At 39.1% G+C, this 20,684-nt stretch overlaps 1 protein-coding gene across 1 annotated transcript in view; it reads right to left on the reverse strand.

Annotated features, from left to right (window-relative positions):
• Agbl1 (AGBL carboxypeptidase 1) overlaps nucleotides 1-20,684 on the reverse strand; it is an 818,045-nt gene that overhangs the window by 71,624 nt on the left and 725,737 nt on the right. The gene's annotated exons all lie outside the window — the stretch shown is intronic.

A 20,684-nucleotide genomic window follows, 5' to 3' on the forward strand; every position in this document is an offset into this window, starting at 1 on the left:
CACACACACACACACACACCAATCATACAGACACATTCTCACACACCACATGCATATGCACATACACAGACACACACACACAGGTCACACAGACACACACCATTCATACAGACACATACATACACTACATGCATATACACATACACAGGCACATACATACAGATCACACAAGATCACATACACACACACTACACACCACATGTGAGCATCATTAAATGTACTCATCAGGTTGTATGGGTTGAATATATACATGTATATGCATACGTGTATATAACAATAATAATTAAAGAATGCATGACAATAAAATTAAATACAGGAGGTTGAGAAAGTGCATGGGAGGACAGGGCATATGAAAGGAGTTGGAGGGAGGGCAGGAAGGGAGAAATGATGTCAATACAGTCCTCATATAAGAAACTCACAAAAAATTATAAACAGGTCAAAAAACATCAAAACTCAAATTGGTGCCATCCTTGCATTTGACTGCTTTCATTTTCTGCTCCCAACTCATCTGGCATGAGGAATCTAACAAGCTGGGCATGTCTGTGAAGGACAAACTTCATCAAAGGAGAAGGCTGATGTTCAGTAAGCAGGAAGAAGCATCTCACACTAGACAGCATTGTCAGTGGTCCAGCCATCACGATCTCAAAGGAATTAGTACTCCACAAGCCAAAGAAAAACGTGGCAGAGTTGGAAATTTCAAAGGAGAGTCTGAGATGTATGACAACCATAAGGTGCCTTGAGAGGGTCTCTGTCAGTTCCTAGGTGACATTGTGGGTAGGTTATGCACACCCCCAAGGTGAGCTAGGACCTCTTAACCCCCACATGATGTCTTCCTGCTTCAAGTCTACATGCATGTAGAATGGGGACTGCAGACAGTATAAGCAGCCACTGACAATACTGGAGAGACTTGAGGCCCCAGGGAAGGGAGGCCTGGTGGGTTGCAAGAGCACCCTCGCAAAGGCAAGTGGGAGGAGAAATGAGATGAGGAACTGTGGGAGGAGGGACCTGGAAGGGAGAGCAACAGCTGGAATGTAAATAAATAAATGAATAGATTGGAACGTGTACATCACAATTCACAGATTTGCTAGCCGAGTGTAGAGACTTCTGAAATTGAGATGTTTGAGCATAACCTCTCAAACACCAGCCTGATCACTAAATCTAAACAGGTCAGTGTGACACACACACACACAAACAAACAAAAAAACACATACAAATAAAACTAAGTGTTATTTTTAAAATTGACCAAGAGTGACAACATTTCCCATGAATTTAGTCAAAGTGAGTTACTATGAACAAAGCAAAACAAAAGCAGTGGAAGAAAAGCAAAAACCTAAAAAAAAACAACAGCAACAACAAGACAAAACCTTTGGTCAAATAGGATAAATGAAAATTCAAGACTACCAGCTGCCAGGAAAGATGACTCAACACTTAAGAGCAGTCAATACTCTTGCAGAGGCACTGAGTTCGGTTCCCTGCACTCACAGGGGTGGCACACAAACACCTGTTGCTCCAGCTCCAGAGGATCTAATGCCTCTACTGGTCTCCATAGGGACTTACATTCATTTACACACACGTTAATAGAGATAAACCTTCAAAAACATTGAGTTTTAGCACAATATACTACCTCAACTGTTCTAGATTTCAGAAACTTAATGAGGAATACACAAGAGAGTTTTTAACCTATACCACACACACAAAATAGAATCTGCCTTTGAGAAGACCCATATGTTGTATCTAAAAGACTTCAAAGTACTGGAAAGATATTACAGTGACAAAAATTCCCTATATTTAAATAACATAAGAATAATAATGAATAATTAAGTAGAGAATTTCAATCAAGAAATGCAAAGTACAAGAGCAGCCATGTACAAGTTCTGTGGGAGAAACATACAATGAAAATGATATGAGGGAATCTGAAACGGGGTATTGGGATGCCAGAAGAAAATAATAACAATACTCAGGAAATTTAAAGACAGAACAAGCAAATTTGTCCAACTGGATCCATCAAGGAAAATTATCTGTTAAGTGACTGTAACACAAAGGTATCAATAAACATGTCACAGAACTTTCAAGAGGTGAAAGGAGGGGGAGGAAGTATAAATATGAAAACAGAATAACCCCAAACTCCCCAAATAATAACAAAAATATTAATCTGCAAATTAAGGAAACTTAACAAAGTCCAAGTAAGATAAACATTAATAAGAGATCACACCTAGTCATGTTAACCAAATAAATTTCTTGAATATGGTTTTGAGAACTTCATCTATGCATTGCATTCCAAATACTCCCACCCCTCTCTTTCTCCTTCAACTCCTCTTTTGCTCTCCACACAAACTCATGATTTCATATTTTAATTATTATTGCTGCTGTATACATGTGTATATCCATATCTGCCTACCTAGATTATCTCTATCTCTATCTAAGCACATATGTACAAATAACCTACTGAGTCCATTTAGCTTTGTTCAAATGTACATGTGTCCAGGACTGACACAAAGTGCATAGGAGCTCCTTCTTACTGGAGATTGATACCCCCTCTTTTGGCAGCCATTGTCTGACCACCACTCTTTTTCTATGGGTAGGACTATGTAGAATTACCCCTGTCTATGATAGCATGTCAACTGGCATTGTCATTATGCTGATCTTGCTGAGGAGACCATATTGTTGAGAGTTCATGAGAACAGCTTTTCTGTCATACATACAAAACACTCACACAGCAGACATCCTGGCCTTCAGTTGTTTCTTATAATCATCCTACCCCTTCTTCCACAGTTTCCTTTGGGACTTGGGTTATGGCTTGCTTTGGAGATGCATCAGCTAAGGTGGTGCTCCCCATAGTCACTTATAGTCTGCATTTTGACCAGTTGTGGCTCATAGCCAAAGACAAGAAGGAGAATTTCTTGTTATATTATGATGAAGAGAAAATAATGTTAATAGGTGATGTCCCCTCAGAAACAATGAGGGGGCTAAAAGGCAGAGAGGTGGTACATTCATGTCAATGAAAGCAAAACGAAAAAATGAAACACTGTCAGACTGCCAACAAAAGTATCTTTCAAAACTGAAGACAAAATAAAAACATGTCAGGCAATCGAAGCTGTAAATGGTATTTTTCCAGCTAACACGCTGTACATGAAAAACCAGAGTCATTTATGTTGAAAGGAAATGACACCAGATGCTAACTCAAGTCTACATGAAAGGATAAGGAACAGCAAAATAACCTCACCTAAATATATGTGTAAATATGACCTATTATACATGGATGCACATATTTTCTCCTTTCTTTCCTAAGCTTTAAAATGTAAGCTAGAAGGAAAGAAAAGCTATAGCACTATCTATTCCAATTCTTGACATACAAGAGTATAAAATATAATATAACCATAAGCACAAATAATGGAAGAACTGAAGCTGTGTTACAGCAAATTCCTATATTTCACCAGGGTTCAACCTAAATTAGCTTGCTCTGAGTTGAAATGTGCATTACATTATTTAGAAAACACTAATAAAATAAATTTTAAAGCAGTGAGAAAACTAACAAAGGAATTTTATTTACACAATTAAAATTTCCATTCAACACAAAATTAAAACAGCAAAGGACAAATAATGTAATAAAAAGATGAGACCAACAAATCTCAAAGAGCAAGATACTAGTCATAATTCCAAGACTTAATTGTTTCATCAGAGGTGAATGGGTGATATGTTCTTACTGAAAAGAAGAAAGTTCAAACTGGAGACTAAAAATTAAAAACTATCTGAAAACTCAGTTAAGAGGACACTCCAGATTCAAAGATACAAATTAGTGTAGATAAAAACACGGAAAGTATGCACTATTTTAAAGAGACCATATTAAATTCAAAAGGAAAAGGGAATGTATGCCAAGAAAGCACAAGTCTAAGGCAATGGGAGTCTTTATATTAACGTGAACTATATTGATAGATTGAAGGAAGATTTATTATCAGAAACACTATGCATAATTAAGAAAGGAAGAATCAATTCGTTAGGATATGATAATAATTACAAAGACATATGCACTTGATAACACAGCTCCAAAACAAGGAGGCAAAAATTGACAGAAGTGAAGAAAAACCAAAAAGTCACATGAATGGTTCGAAAACATCAGTATTCCATTCTCAGGAGTGTGTGTTACAACTAAACAGGACAGATGAAAAGATGTATACCAGAAAAACCCTGAAGGACAACCTGCTATAATTAAGATACACATTACCTTCTGTTTGGTGGCTGTAAAATGCATGTTCGTGTCAAAAATCTGGTGCATCCTTCACTAAAACTTATATGCTAAATTCATAATAAAATATTTAAAAATTATAAAGAACCAAGACCATGCAAAAATATGTTCTCTTAAGAAAACTGAATTAAATCACATATTCAAACAAAGGAAAGCAGTGGAGCCTTACTCTCCAGACATTGATAAATTAAGAAATATACAACTTAAAAACTCATCCTACAAGTACAGAACAAGGGCTGAGGAGATTTCTCAGTGGGTTAAGAGCTTGCTGTGCAGACATGGCGACCTGAGATCAGATCCCCATTACCCACATAAAAGTTCAGACACAGTGACAAACATCTGTAATCAACATGGAAGTGAAGACAGAAAGGATCCTGGGACCTTGCTAACAAGCCAGCCTGGCCATTCAGTAAGCTCCGGGCTTTCATAAATAGAGAAGGACAGTCAATGTGACCTCTGGCTTCCACATGTCCATTCAGAGGTACACACACCTACTCAAATGCATATATACGTCTCTCTCTCTCTCTCTCTCTCTCACACACACACACACACACACACACACACACACACACACACACACACACTCACACACAGACACGCAGACACACAGCAAATAAATAACAAGAAAGACGATAATTGAAGTCTTCAGAAAGGAAAATACCATATATTCAAGGCAGAGGCTCCACCTAAGTTAGGGTTAGACACAATTTATACGATTTTAGTTATATTTTTTATTGGATGTTTTCTTTATTTACATCTCAAATATTATCCACTTTTCTGGTTCCCTTCCCCCACTGGAAACCACCCAGCCCCTCCCCCTCCCCCTTCTATGAGAGTGTTCCCCTACCCACCCACCTAGTCCCACCTTCCCACCCTTGAATTCCCCTACACTGGGACATCTATTGAGCCTTCACAGGACAAAGAGCTTCTCCTCCCATTGATGCCTAACAAGGCTATCCTCTGCTACATGTGTGGCTGGAGCCATGGGTCCCTCCATGTATACTTCTTGGTTGGTGGCTTAGTCCCTAGGAGCTCTGGGTGTTGTAGTTGGTTGATATTGTTGTTCTTCCTATGGGGTTTCAAACCCCTTCAGTTCCTTTAGTCTTTTCTGTAACTCCTCCCTTGGGAACACCATTGGGAACCCCCTGCTTTGTCCAATGGTTGGTTGAGAGCATCCACCTCTGTATTTGTCAGGCTCTGACAGAGCCTCTCAGGAGACAGCTATATCAGGCTCCTGTTAGCAAGTTATTAGCAACACAAAAGTGTCTGGGTTTGGTGACTGTATACAGTATGTATTCCCAGGATGGATCTCTGGATGGTTAAAATCTCTGCTCCAAACTTTGTCTCTGTATTTGCTCCCATGAGTATTTTGTTCCCCTTTCTGAGAAGGACTGAAGCACCCACACTTTGGTCTTCCTTCTTGGGCTTCATGTAGTCTGTGAATTGTATTTGGGGTATTCCAAGCTTCTGGGCTAATATCCATTTATCAATGAGTGCATATTATGTGTACACAGATAAATCTGTCTTTTATGACTGAGTTACCTCACTCAGGAAGATATTTTCTAGTTCCATCCATTTGCTTGAGAATTTCATGAATTCATTGTTTTTATAAGTTTAAGTGAGTGCTTTGGAGAAGCATGAGGTTCTATGCCACTTAACTTCTATCATCAGGCCACAGAATAATAAACACAGACAGTCTACAATCAAGCTCAAGGAAACAAATAATAAACAGTATGATGGGGGTGATTAAAATAGAAAACATTTAGACATCAACATTCATTCTTTGGTACAAAGTCAGCAATATACTGTGATTAGCAGAAAGCCAAAGGGAGAACAGAATACAAATGATCAAAACCAAGAAGCAAAACATTCAACTATATTTCTGATTTGGGGAACTTCCTAATATTCAAAGTTCACCAGGTGTCTGGGCCATGGAAGTTCTCTTTAAATCCATCCGTAGTTCCTTACCCCATGCTCATCAGTACTTCTTGCTTTAAGGGTCCTGACTCTTCTCCATTTGCACTTAGGAGTGGAGAATGTTTGGTCCCTGTATCAGCTGTACTGAAGTTGTACTTCTTTTGCAGCTATGGCATCTGTTAAACTCCCTGAAGAACAGCCATCAAGCTGCTGAGGCTGAACAAAGATTCCCTGATCTAGTGTTGTACTTTAGAAATCTGTCAGAAGCATTGAGTTGCACGTAAAACAGAGGGATACACTTTTTATTTTGCTTCTGTTGTCTATTTAGGAATCTATTCTCTTCTCTCTCTCTCTCTCTTTTTTTTTTTTACATTTTTTAAAAATATTTTCTTTATTTACATTTCAAATGCTATCCCAAAAGTCCCCTATACCCTCCCCCCACCCTGCTCCCCTACCCACCCACTCCCACTTCTTGGCCCTGGTGTTTCCCTTGTACTGGAGCATATAAAGTTTTCAATACCAAGGGGCCTCTCTGCCCAATGATGGCCAACTAGGCCATCTTCTGCTACATATGCAGCTAGAGACACCAGCTCTGGGGGTACTGATTATTTCATATTGTTGTTCCGCCTATAGCGTTGCAGACCCCTTCAGCTCCTTGGGTACTTTCTCTAGCTCTTCCATTGGGGGCTCTGTGTTCCATCCTATATATGACTGTGAGCATCCACTTCTGTATTTGCCAGACACTGGCATAGCCTCACAGGAGACATATATCAGGGTCCTTTTCTGCAAAATCTTGCTGCCATATGCAATAGTGTCTGGGTTTGGTGGCTGATTATGGGATGAACCCCCCGAGTAGGGTGGGGCAGTCTCAGGATGGTCTGTCTGTCCTTTCGTCTTAGCTCCAAACTTTGTCTCTGCAACTCCGTTCATGGGTATTTTATCCCCTATTCTAAGGAGGAATGAAGTATCCACACATTGGTCTTTCTTCTTGATTTTCTTGTGTTTTGCAAATTGTATCTTGGGTATTCTAGATTTCCTGGCTAATATCCACTTATCAGTGAGTGCATATCAAGTGACTTCTTTTGTGATTGGGTTACCTCACTCAGGATGATATACTCCAGATACATCCATTTGCCTAAGAATTTTTAAAATTCATTGTTTTTAATAGCTGAGTAGTACTCCATTGTGTAAATGTACCACATTTTCTGTATCCATTCCTCTGTTGAGGGACATCTGGGTTCTTTCCAACTTCTGGCTATTATAAATAAGGCTGCTATAAACATAGTGGAGCATGTGTCCTTATTACCAGTTGGAATATCTTCTGGATATATGCCCAGGAGAGGTATTGCTGGATCTGCTGGTAATACTATGTTCAGTTTTCTGAGGAACCGCCAGACTGATTTCCAGAGTGGTTGTACAAGCTTGCAATCCCACCAGCAATGGAGGAGTGTTCCTCTTTCTCCACATCCTCGCCAGCATCTACTGTCACCTGAATTTTTTGATCCTAGCCATTCTGACTGGTGTGAGGTACAGAGCAATTGTGATAAAAACTGCATGGTACTGGTACAGTGACAGACAGGTAGATCAATGGAATAGAATTGAAGACCCAGAAATGGACCCACACACCTATGGTTACTTGATCTTTGACAAAGGAGCTAAAACCATCCAGTGGAAAAAAGACAGCATTTTCACAAATGGTGCTGGCACAACTGGTGGTTATCATGTAGAAAAATGTGAATTGATCTATTCTTAACTCCTTGTACAAATCTCAAGTCTAAGTGAATCAAAGAACTCCACATAAAACCAGAGACACTGAAATTTATAGAGGAGAAAGTGGGGAAAAGCCTCGAAACTATGGGCGCAGGGGAAATTTTCCTAAAAATAAAACAGCAATGGCCTGTGCTGTAAGAACAAGGATCGACAAATGGAACCTCATAAAATTGCAAAGCTTCTGTAGGGCAAAAGATACTGTCAATAAGACAAAAAGACCACCAACAGATTGGGAAAAAATTTTTACCAATCCTAAATCTGATAGGGAACTAATATCCAATATATACAAAGAGCTCAAGAAGCTGAACTCCAGAAATTCAGATAACCCCATTAAAAATGGGGTGCAGAGCTAAACAAAGAATTCTCAACTGAGGAATACCGAAGGGCTGAGAAGCACTTGAAAAATTGTTCAGGAATCTATTATATTCTTGATCACTCATAGATACTTTGGAGTCAGAGGCACACAGTCCACCCTTGTTGCCCTATGCTTGAAAAACTGTCTCCTTTTAACATAACATATGGCATCTGACCTGTCTGCAGGCACCACACACCCAGTTCTGGGTGTAATTATACATACCATGGGACTGGAAAATTCTTTCCAAACTGGATTCATTGTCTAAGATGTTCATTAAGGATGCAAAGGGGAGGGATGCAGGCTTTCTAAAGACAACTGCCTCCTGCCAAGAAAGGCAACACCTCTGTCTGAATTGCAGTGAAGACTAATTCATCAGTTCTGTTCTTTAGACCTCAGCAGGGGAGAGAAAAGGAAAGAATGCATAGTCCTGGAGAGTACTTGGGTAATTGGAGGGATTATGGAAACATCAAGGATTCCATTTGGATACTGTACTAATTACAATAAGCCAAATACTCAATTCAGTGCCATGAAGCACAGTCTTATAGTCCTCACTTTTCTGTTGTACAGGGGAATGTTTCCCTACATAATGAGCCCATTATTTATCAACCATTAGCTTGCCTGTTCCTCCAGAGGAACCAGTGGGATGGTCCCAGACCGTTTCTTCTGGTAGCTGGTTTCTGATTCAGAGAAAGAAAATATCCTAATTGCATTGAAATGATAAAGGAAGCCAAACTTGTGGCTGGGGCATCTCTTGACCACAGAGCTCAGGCAGAGAGATCTGCTGTATGTAGGTTTCAGGGGTTGATTCATTAGGGTGAAATTGATCTGTCTGAAGGGTTCAGAGTCCAGAGCAAAGTTCTTAGGCAATTCCTGTATGCCACTCTAATACAAGCTTGCCCCTTCCTAGGAGTAAAAACAGTCAAGGCAGCCACAGCTGCGGTTTGCTTTTTCAATATTGATAGTACGGGGTCTCCTGACCTTACTGAAGAATGAACACTCAATTCTCACACATAGTCAATGAGAGCCAAAGAGACAAAGTTGCTTCTTAAAAGTAGGCATTCCGATGATATCTTTAGTGTCTTATTTTCCTACACACACACACACACACACACACACACACACACAGAGCTAATGCCAAATCTTCCTTGCCTTTATTGAGCAACTAATACAAAGCAAGCATGTTAGGCTGTTTTGCTTTACTCAAGAGAGGAAGCAAACAGAGTCTCATATACAAAAAGGTTGACATTTATTTCGTGTTTTAGTTTTCATTTATGTATAGGTGTGGGTGGTAGTGGTGGTGGTGGTGGTGGTGGTGGTGGTGGTGGTAGTGTGTGTGTGTGTGTGTGTGTGTGTGTGTGTGTGTGTGTGTGTGTGTGCAGGGGTGGTCAGGTAGAGGCCACAGGTCAATTTCAGGTATTGTTCTTTGGAAACCACTACTCACTTCGTGTTTTGAAACAGGTTCTCTACTAGGTCCTGGAGTCCACTGATTAGAACAGGCTGCCTGGGTAGTGAGTCCCAGTGATCTCCCTGCCTGTGCCACCCCAGAGCTAGGATTACAAGGAGCATGACATTTACACATGACATTTCACATAGGTGATTGACAGAAATCGGGTTCTCATGCTGGCATGCAGGATGTTTACTAACTGGGGTATAACTTCAGTTCAAAGATGGTGGTGAAACTAGATTTGTTTGACTCTAGAGCAGAAATCTTAAAACGTGTGAGAAAGAACAGGTTTTAGAGACAGATTAAAATCAAATTTTAAAATAATAAATTTGAAAGATCCATTCAAATGGGGTCTTCCAACCTGACAGCACAGCTGATTCAAGTATTCTTTGAGAGTCTCACTTGCATCCAGCATGTGTCTACAAGCTGGCATGCCTTCTACGTGCAGCAATCCATCCGCTCACAGGATTGGCCTTCTCTAATTGGACTCTCAATTCCTATCCTCTCTCACCTCTTGGCCAACAAAAAAATCCTCTTGAAATCAGTCTGTCAACTCAGAATGGATGATATATGTTTGGGTCAAGTCAAAATGTCTACTTGACTGGCCAATTGTTTGCCCACATGTTGACAGGAATCAGCCAATGAAAAGCAGGATGTAGCCAAAGCAAAGGGCAGATCAATAATATCATTCCCCTTGCTCTTCCTCCCAAGCAAAACCTCAATAGTCTTTCCTTACAACATTTTTATTAGTATGGACCGACTTTTTAAACAAGACATTTTGAAAACAATAGCCTCGGAGACTTACTTTAATCAGGTGTGTGTGTGTGTGTGTGTGTGTGTGTGTGAAAGAATGATAAGGATAAGCTCTCTGTGTGTTTAGGTGTTTAGTAGCAATTAAAAAAGGAACTGTTTTGAAATATGCTGGAGCATATTTTTTTCTAAACAAGCCTTGCCCTGAAAGGAAACTATTCAACCAAAGTCCAATCTGAGGGTCTCTTATTAATGCCTAAGTGACCTGATAGAGGATAAACAACCAACTCCAAGAAACTTCAGAATTCACAGGAGAAGAAAACACTCACGTCTAGACTACTCTGGCTATCACTTTCATGTTGAGGGAAATATTAAAAAATGAACCTACCAACTCTCCACACTCCTGCTTCTCTCAATCTGTCAATTCTCTAGACCTGTTGGGCCAAATTCCCGCTCTAGTACTAGCACTGGGGCCACAACACTATGTCCTAGTGGGGTGCTGCCAGCTCTGTCCCACATTCCAATAACCAAATAGATCCGCCATCCTCGTGGTTTGCTAACATACTACCCAATTACCCAGTAAAAATAAGACTCAATGCTTATAATTAACCAATTAGATATATATATTCTAACAATAACCAATAAATTCTCAATACAAAAGATACCAATACAATAATTTCAGAACCAATTTGATAATGATAAAAGCTGCCCACCTAGATTAGGCAAATCTTCCCAATATTCTAACCTTTGGGATATCATAACAACCTGTGGCTGGCCATAGCCAAACTGATTTACATCCACTGTCATCTTCCTTTCTCGTCTCTACCTTCTGGTAAGCTCCCTCTCTCTGCAACTCTTAGCTCTATCCCCTTTTCCCTGTCCAATCACAGACCTCCTCTGTACTAATGCTATTGCACAGGGAAAATTCTGGGACACTTTCATCTAAATATAGAGAACCATACAAACAGTGTGAGGTATACAGTTCACAGATACAAAATTCTAAAAAGCTTCAATCAGAAGAATAGATCATGCCACACTTCAAACATTCTTTATCAGGATGCTCCTCAGAAGCTATTTCCAAGAGTTTCTCTTACACACTTTGTAACTCATGCACATGTGCCATATACAGAAAAGAAGACAACAGAATGAGGGAAATATGTAAACAATGTAATCAGTCTTATAAGGATGCTAGACCAAGATTTCAAACAACTGTGATTAATATGTAAGATTCTAATGTATGAAAAAGACAGCCCACAGCACAGGTAGGCAATGAAAGCAGTTGGAAATCCTAAAATGAGCTAAAAGCAAAGCTGGAGAGCAAAACCATGCCAATAGAAGGAAAGCATGCCTTAGACCATATACAAGGAAAACAACCAAGGAGACAATTGTGGGACTCAAAAGACCAAATATAAATCAACAGAACCAATGAAAGAAAAAGTCAGAGGAAAATGAATTTGTATCCACAGACTGTGAAGTGGAACAAAAGTATAACATGCATGGTTAATAGAGAAAAACAATGACTGTAAATATCTAAAGGAAGAGATGAAAAGCTTAATCAACATTAAAGCAGGAAAATTACCCTAATTTATTAATAGCCATGGAGTCATACACTAGGAAGCTTGGAGATCATTACTGAAAAGATGCTAAATATCACATGATTAAAAATAAAATATACACAAAGAATAACATCTCATAAATTTAGAAAACAAAGGTGTCCACAAAATGGGAAAACTTTCTCCATAGACAAACAATAATAAGGATTACTAAAGACATCTCAGAAAAGCATGTATCCAAGCAGAGAAAGAAGTATGTTCTAAAGGGAGGAAGGAAGCTAGAATTTTTATCAAGCTAACTAAAAATTGAAGAAGTGATCTTTAGGAAAGCACCTTATAAGAAAAAAGGTAAAAGTATCTAATAAGAAAAAGTGAGGCTGACATCTATACTTATATAAAGAAGAGCATTAAAAAGGCAAGCAAAATATTTTATTCTTATCTAACAATGATTTACTATATTAATGGTCAATACTGTCATTGATTATGTATTATCCTGTATATATGATACATGTCTATATGTCTATAGTACACTTATATTCAGGTGAAATTAGTTTTAGGAATCCCATAATGAATTGGGAAGCTGGTCATTATAAATTAAACAATATAGTGTTCTCTTATACTGGATATGGGTCTATTATAATTTTACATTGCAAACCTACAACAGGTATTTTAAAACAAAGTAAGATTGGCATGAAAAAAAAATGAATTTTATAAAATATGCACTTTAAACTACAAAAGGAAAAAAATAATAGAAGATTCAAACAGGGGCAAGTAGCAAGAATAGCAAGCATGGACCAGTAATAACTATGGCAAATGCTAATCCAGCTATATCAGTAACTGACTCACAAGCTAATAAAACAATATCACCAGTTAAAAGGCAGATATTGTTAGAGTGGCTCAAAAGACAGAGCAAGACTAAATACTGTTTAGAAGCAAAACTTAACCCAAACACCTATAATCCTATCCATCAGAAACATGTGGTGGTTTGAATAGGTAAAGTCTCCATAGACTTAAGTGTTTGAGTGCTTGGCCCAAAGATGCTTGGTCCAAAAGGAATGACACTGTTAGCAAGTATGGCCTTGTTGGCAGAAATGTGTCACTGTGAGGAGGCTTTGAGGTCTCCGCTACGCAAGCTATGCCTAGTGTGACACACAACCCCCCTCTGCTACCTACAGATCAAGATGTAGATCTCTCGCTCTTCTCCAGCACCATGCCTGCCTGAATGCTGCCATGTTTCTCACCATGACAATCATGGACTAAACCTCTGCAACTATCAGCCAGCCCCAGTTAAATGTTTTCCTTTAAAAGAGTTGCCATGGTCATAAGTCTGTTTACAGTAATGAAACCCTAACAAAGAAAGGACTGAAGTAGGATTGTGAGTTCAAGTCTAGTCTTGTCTCTTAAATGAGACTGCCTCAAAGCATGGAAAGAAATCAGGGAAAGAGAGAGAGAGAGAAGAAGAAGAAGAAGAAGAAGAAGAAGAAGAAGAAGAAGAAGAAGAAGAAGAAGAAGAAGAAGAAGAAGAAGAAGAAGAAGAAGAAGAAGAAGAGGGAAGAGGAGGAAGAGGAGGAGATGGAGGAGGAGGAGGAGGAGGAAGGAAGTCAGAAAGAAAATATAATGTCATTTTAGTTGGCAGTGGAAACCTGGGAGAGAAAAACCTAAAAATGAGATAGACAAAAGTCTCATGCAATAACCAATCCATTCAGAGCATCTGAATATTAATCCTCTGAGGGTTAAAAAGAAGTGCTTGCCAAAAGGAGTCTGATATGGCTGTCTCCCGAGAGACTCTGCCAGAGCCTGGCAAATACAGAGGCAGATGTTCGCAGCCAGCCATTGGACTGAGCATAGTGTTCCCAATGGAGGAGTTGGAGAAGGGACTGAAGGGGCTAAGGAGCTCTGCAGTTCCATGGAGGGAGCAACAGTGTCCAGCCAGACACCCCAGAGCCTGGACAACCAACCATAGAGAACACATGAAGGGACCCATGGCTCTGGCTTCATATGTGGCAGAGAAAGGCCTTGTTGGACATCAGTGGGAGGAGAGGCCCTTGGACCTGAGGATGCTCAATGCCCTAGTGTCGGGGAATGCCAGGGAGAGAAGACAGGAGTAGGTGGGTGGGTGGGGGAGCACCCTCATAGAGGCAGGGGGAGGGGAGATGGGATAGGGGATTTCTGAAGGGGAGACCTGGAAAGGGGGAAACATTTGAAATGTAAATAAACAAACTATCCCATCAAAAAAGAAAAAAATCTAATAGTAAAATGTTTTAGAACATGGAAAAACAAAACAAAACAATAAAAGAGAATTGCATGAGTAAGGTGCTCAATCACAAGGTTAAGCCACATGTGGCAAGCATAAATTTCCATAGAGGCATATGAATAACAACAAACAGTGTAATATATGCAATACTAACTTGATTTTAAAAAGAAAGCAACATTTTTCTTATTAATTTCAGACAGAGGCAATGTCAGAGCCAAAATCTATCAATCATAAAGATGTTACCTAGTAACAAAGAGATCAATTATTTGAGAAGACATACAGATTCTTTACAGATATGCACCTTGCAGAACAGCAAACTCTGTAGGTAAGAAATTATTGAGCTTCAAGAAAAAAATGAATCCATTATCATGGTTGGAAACTTCAACACATCATTATCAGGAATAGTGGGATCAAGTGAGCTGACAGTGGTAAGAACTCAATGATGTTATTAATTAGAGTTCACATTTACAGAAAATGCCATCCATCAAGTACAGAATGTACATGCGTCTCAAGGTCACAGGAGGCATCCACAAAAATAGACCACACTCTGTGTCATAAAACGGCTTTTAACACATTCTAAAAATATACATGTTGCACAATAGCTGCATTAAGGCCAAGGGAAATAAATCAGAAATGATCAACAGAAAAATAACCTCGAAATGAACAGAGATTAAGCAACATGGTTCTAAGTGACAGGAGTCAAAAAATAATCTTAAAGTAGAAAATATTTTGAAGTAAAAAGAACAAAGAGAAGGAGGAGGAGGAAGGGAGAGGGGGAGGAAAAGAGGAGGAGGAGAAGAGGAGGAGAGGAGGAGGAAGAGGAGGAGGAGGGAGAGGAAGAGGAGGAGGAGGAGAGTAGGAGGAGGAGGAGAGGAAAAGGAGAGGAGGAGGAGGAGGAGGAGAGGAGGGGGAGAGGAGGAGGAGGAGGAAGAAGAGGAAGCGGAGGAAGTGGAAGAAGTGGAAGATATAAGTTCGCCAAACTTTGTGATATATGACAAAAGTAGTAGTTGGAATGAAATTTAGAGAATAAGATGTATATGTAGATGTAATATGTAGATGTATATGTAGACGTAAAAAGGAAGAAACATCTAAGCTTCACTTTCTAGTTTATTTGTTAGGAGCAAACTAAATCCACGGAAATCCAAAAAAGAAAGGTTGTCTTTTCTTGTGACAGAATGCTTGGCTGCATTGAAATCATTAGCCAGATTAGTTTATGAGTTATATTTAACTGTCTACAGCCTTAGAACATGGATAGAATATGTAAAAATACTGCACCAGAATTAAAAGAAATGGTATGTGGTCCAAATGCTCAAAGTCTTCATTCTGATGTTAAATCTCTTGAGCACACTTGTCACCTCCTATATTCTTTTTTTTATTCTGGCTTTCCTAGTCTCTATCCAAATCACCAGTAGGCACTGCTTGTAGAATTATAGGGCATACTTTGTCTCAACTTCCAAATTTTTCTATTTTTCATACATAACAATTCCAAAGGCATCAGAAATTCCTGGTCAACTTTAGTTACAGTAGTGTCATCCATTGTATGTTCTTAATTTTCTGTATCAGACAATGTTACATAGCTGTGATCAAAATAACTAGTTGTCTTTCTACTGCTGTGACAAACATCATGACCCAGAGCTACTTGTTGAGGAGAAAGCTTGCCTTACACATCCTTATTACAGTCCATCATTGAGGAAAACCAAAGAAAAAGCTCAAGGCAGGAACCTGGAGACAGGGATGGAAGTAGACACCACACAGGAATGCTGCTTGTTGGATTATTGACTAGCTTTTGCTCAGCCTGCTTACACGGAACCACCTGCCCAAGTGACACTGACAGAGGACTGAACCTAAATGATGTTAGATTTGCCTACAGGTCAATCTGATGGCATTTTCTCAGTCAAAGTTCTTTTCCAGATAATAGTAACTTGTGTCAAGTTGACAAAAAAAAAAAAAAAAAAAAAAAAAAAACCAACCAAACAACCAAAAACCTAATAACCAGTACATAAGGCTTGAATTAAAAAATTATTGTAGCTCATGTTTTTTTTTTTCATTTTTTTTAATTAGGTATTTTCCTCATTTACATTTCCAATGCTATCCCAAAAGTCCCCCATACCCTCCCCCCCACTCCCCTACCCACCCATTCCCCCTTTTGGCCCTACCACTACCCTGTACTGGGGCATATAAAGTTTGCAAGTTCAAAGGTCCTCTCTTTCCAGTGATGGTTGACTAGGCCATCTTTTGATACATATGCAGCTAGAGACAAGAGCTCCAGGGTACTGGTTAGTTCATATTGTTGTTCCACATATAGGTTTGCAGTTCCCTTTAGCTCCTTGGGTACTTTCTCTAGCTCCTCCATTGGGGGCCATGTGACCCATCCAATAGCTGACTGTGAGCATCCACTTCTGTGTTTGCTAGGCCCCGGCATAGTCTCACAAGAGACAGCTATATCTGGGTCCTTACAGCAAAATCTTTCTAGTGTTGCAATGGTATCAGCGTTTGGAAGCTGATTATGGGATGGATCCCTGGATATGGCAATCACTAGATGGTCCATCCTTTCATCACAGCTCCAAATTTTGTCTCTGTAACTCCTTCCATGGGTGTTTTGTTCCCATTTCTAGGAAGAGGCAAAGTGTCCACACTTTGGTCTTCATTCTTCTTGAGTTTCATGCGTTTAGCAAATTGTATCCTATATCTTGTGTATCCTAAGTCTCTGGGCTAATATCCACTTATCAGTGAGTACATATTGTGTGAGTTCCTTTGTGATTGGGTTACCTCACTCAGGATGATGCCCTCCAGGTCCATCCATTTGCCTAGGAATTTCATAAATTCATTCTTTTTAATAGCTGAGTAGTATTCCAATGTGTAAATGTACCACATTTTCTGTATCCATTCCTCTGTTGAGGGGCATCTGGGTTCTTTCCAGCTTCTGGCTATTATAAATAAGGCTGCTATGAACATAGTGGAGCATGTGTCCTTCTTACCGGTTGGGACATCTTCTGGATATATGCCCAGGAGAGGTATTACGGGATCCTCCCGTAGTACTATGTCCAATTTTCTGAGGAACCGCCAGACTGATTTCCAGAGTGGTTGTACAAGCTTGCAATCCCACCAACAATGGAGGAGTGTTCCTCTTTCTCCACATCCTTGCCAGCAACTACTGTCACCTGAATTTTTGATCTTAGCCATTCTGACTGGTGTGAGGTGGAATCTCAGGGTTGTTTTGATTTGCATTTCCCTGATGATTAAGGATGTTGAACATTTTTTCAGGTGCTTCTCTGCCATTCGGTATTCCTCAGGTGAGAATTCTTTGTTCAGTTCTGAGCCCCATTTTTAATGGGGTTATTTAAGTTTCTGGATTCCACCTTCTTGAGTTCTTTATATATATCGGATATTAGTCCCCTATCTGATTTAGGATAGGTAAAGATCATTTCCCAATCTGTTGGTGGTCTTTTTTCTTGTTGATGGTGTCTTTTGCCTTGCAGAAACTTTGCAACTTTATGAGGTCCCATTTATCGATTCTCGATCTTACATCACAAGCCATTGCTAATCTATTCAGTAATTTTTCCCCTGTACCCCTATCTTTGAGGCTTTCCCCCACTTTCTCCTCTGTAAGTTTCAATGTCTATGGTTTTATGTGGAGTTTTTTAATCCACTTAGATTTGACCTTAGTACAAGGAGATAGGAATGGATCAATTTGCATTCTTCTACATGATAACCACCAGTTGTGCCAGCACCATTTGTTGAAAATGCTGTGTTTTTTCCACTGGATCGTTTTAGCTCACTTGTCAAAGATCAAGTGACCATAGTTGTGTGTGTTCATTTCTGGGTCTTCAGTTCTGTTCCATTGGTCTACTTCTCTGTCGCTATACCAATACCATGCAGTTTTTATCACATTTGCTCTGTAGTACAGCTTTAGGTCAGGCATGGTGATTCCACCAGAGGTTCTTTTATCCTTGAGAAGAGTTTTTGCTATCCTAGGTTTTTTGTTATTCCAGATGAATTTGCAGATTGCCCTTTCTAATTCGTTGAAGAATTGCGTTGGAATTTTGATGGGGATTGCATTGAATCTGTAGATTGCTTTTGGCAAGATAGCCATTTTTACTATATTGATCCTGCCAATCCATGTTAGCTCATGTTTTTAATTCACCAGAAGAATGGGCACTAAAGAGGAGTTCACACAATGGTAGCTAGGGAGAGATGGGCCTGGAGATGAAAGAATTGGAATGTATGAACTGCATTTCTTCTTCGTCTCCTTTTACTGTACCCGGCTTTCGCTATGAAGTGAAACTATGCAGATTCCAGGCAAAAAGTCTTCCTATAGCTAATCTTTGCTCAGAGCTGTGTGTTACAGGTTTCTCAAAGTAAACTGACAAGACAAAACTTCACACTGGTTCTTTGAAAATAATCAGCAGAATCAATACACTTTTAGCCATAAGAGAACACAAATTATGATTTAAAAATGAAATAGGAATAGGTGAATTGTCTCAGTTGCTAAAGGAACCTGCTGTTGAGCCTTGTGATTTGTGTTCAGTCCACAGGACTTACATGTTAGGGTGAGAGCATTCATTTATACACACACACACACACACACACACACACACACACACACACACACTCTAATTAACTGTGATACATTTTTAAGTGAGACAGGAAAAACTATATATTTTAAAGACATTAAAATGATGAGGGAGTACTATGCAAAATTGCATGCATACAAATTCAATGACCTTGATTAAATGGAAAAATTCCTTGAAAACCACAAACAACTTAAACTTATACAAGTAGTGGTAGACACTCTGAGAGGACTTAAGTTAAATCAAAGTTAAAATAAAAATTTATAATAATTGAAAGGACTATGCACACATGGCCTCAGTGAAGACATTATAAAGGACATTTTATGAATTCTGTACAATGTCTTTCAGAGACAATCTTTCTAATAATTTTATAAAGACATCATTCCATCTCTAACAAAAGCTGACAAAGATTTAAGAGGTAAAATAAAGATGATGACTTCAGCAAAATGTTAGAAAGTCAAATCAAATCTCACAATGTACAAAAATAATGATAATCCCAACCAAGGTGGATCTTGTTTAAGTGTGCAAGTCTGATTTAACATTAGAAAAATCAGTTAATGCAACCATTCATGTAAGAAAACTTTAATAAGGAAAAAATCAGGTGGTAATATTGAAAACAGCCCAAAGCATATTTTTTCAAAAAAGCAATTCATAATTTTAAAAATAAAAAATACTCTCAGTAAACTCTTATAGAGGATGACTTCCCAAGTCTAAAATATATATGAGACACTATTCAAAATAAATTATATTAATGGTGAGAAACATTTGTTTTCTACTGTAATGTTCATGGATTACTACCACCATTGCTTTTGGCAATGCGCTGAAATTTCTAGCAAATGTAATAAAAATTAAAATGAATTAAAACCTATGTGTAATGTTATAACTGTAGACTATAATAACTGTCTTTACACCGTAGACCATACCATCCTCTTTGTATAGTGTCAAAATGAACAAGCATAAACTACTGAAGTCAATAACTGACTAAAGCAAATACTGTACTAGCAATGAGCAATGGATACTGAAATTTAAAACATAGTTCCATTCAAGTTTGCAACATGATTATAAACCTATCAAACTAGTTATCAGATGAATATAAGGAAAACATTGATAAGTGACATCAAACATCATAAATAGAAAGAGATTCCATATCTGGGAAAGGAAGACTCAATACTATCCAAATGTTAGTCGTTTCCCCATGGCTTGTATGTTCAATGCAAGTATAGTCAAAATTTCTGAAAATTATTTTGTGGGTATTAATAAAGTGATAGACACAGAACCTAGACTAGTAGCAAAAAGTCATGAGTGAATAGCAGTACATAGGAGAAACTCATATGAGTATCACTAAGCACATGATGTAGGTCTGAAAAGATACACAAATGAGATTTAGTAAAATTAAAGACTAGAGAGATAATAAAGTCCTTAGCAGTTGCCAGCTTACCAGGGGGTTGTGCTGAAGGGAAGGATACATGGGTCGACACAGATACTTACACCCAAGCAATAGTCTGTAGTCGGGGATCCCTGTGGTTGAATTAGGGAAAGGCTGGAAGAAGTTGAGGAAGAGGGTAACTCTATAAGAGGGCAACCCCATAGGAAGACCAGCAGTCTCAACTAACACAGACCCCCAAGTTCTCTCAGACACTGATTCACCAACCAGGCATCATACCCTAGCTGGTATGTGGCCCCCAACACATATACAGCAGAGGACTGCCTGATCTGGCCTCAGTGAGAGAAGATACATCTAACCCTCAAGACCCTTAAGGCCTCTGGAAATAGGGAGGCTTGGTGGGGTGGGTTGGGAGGGTGGGGACATCTTCTTGGAGACAGAGG

This window comes from Mus caroli, unplaced genomic scaffold (assembly GCF_978045245.1).
Source record: "Mus caroli unplaced genomic scaffold, Mus_caroli_1 scaffold_8, whole genome shotgun sequence".
Taxonomy (NCBI): Eukaryota; Metazoa; Chordata; class Mammalia; order Rodentia; family Muridae; genus Mus; species Mus caroli.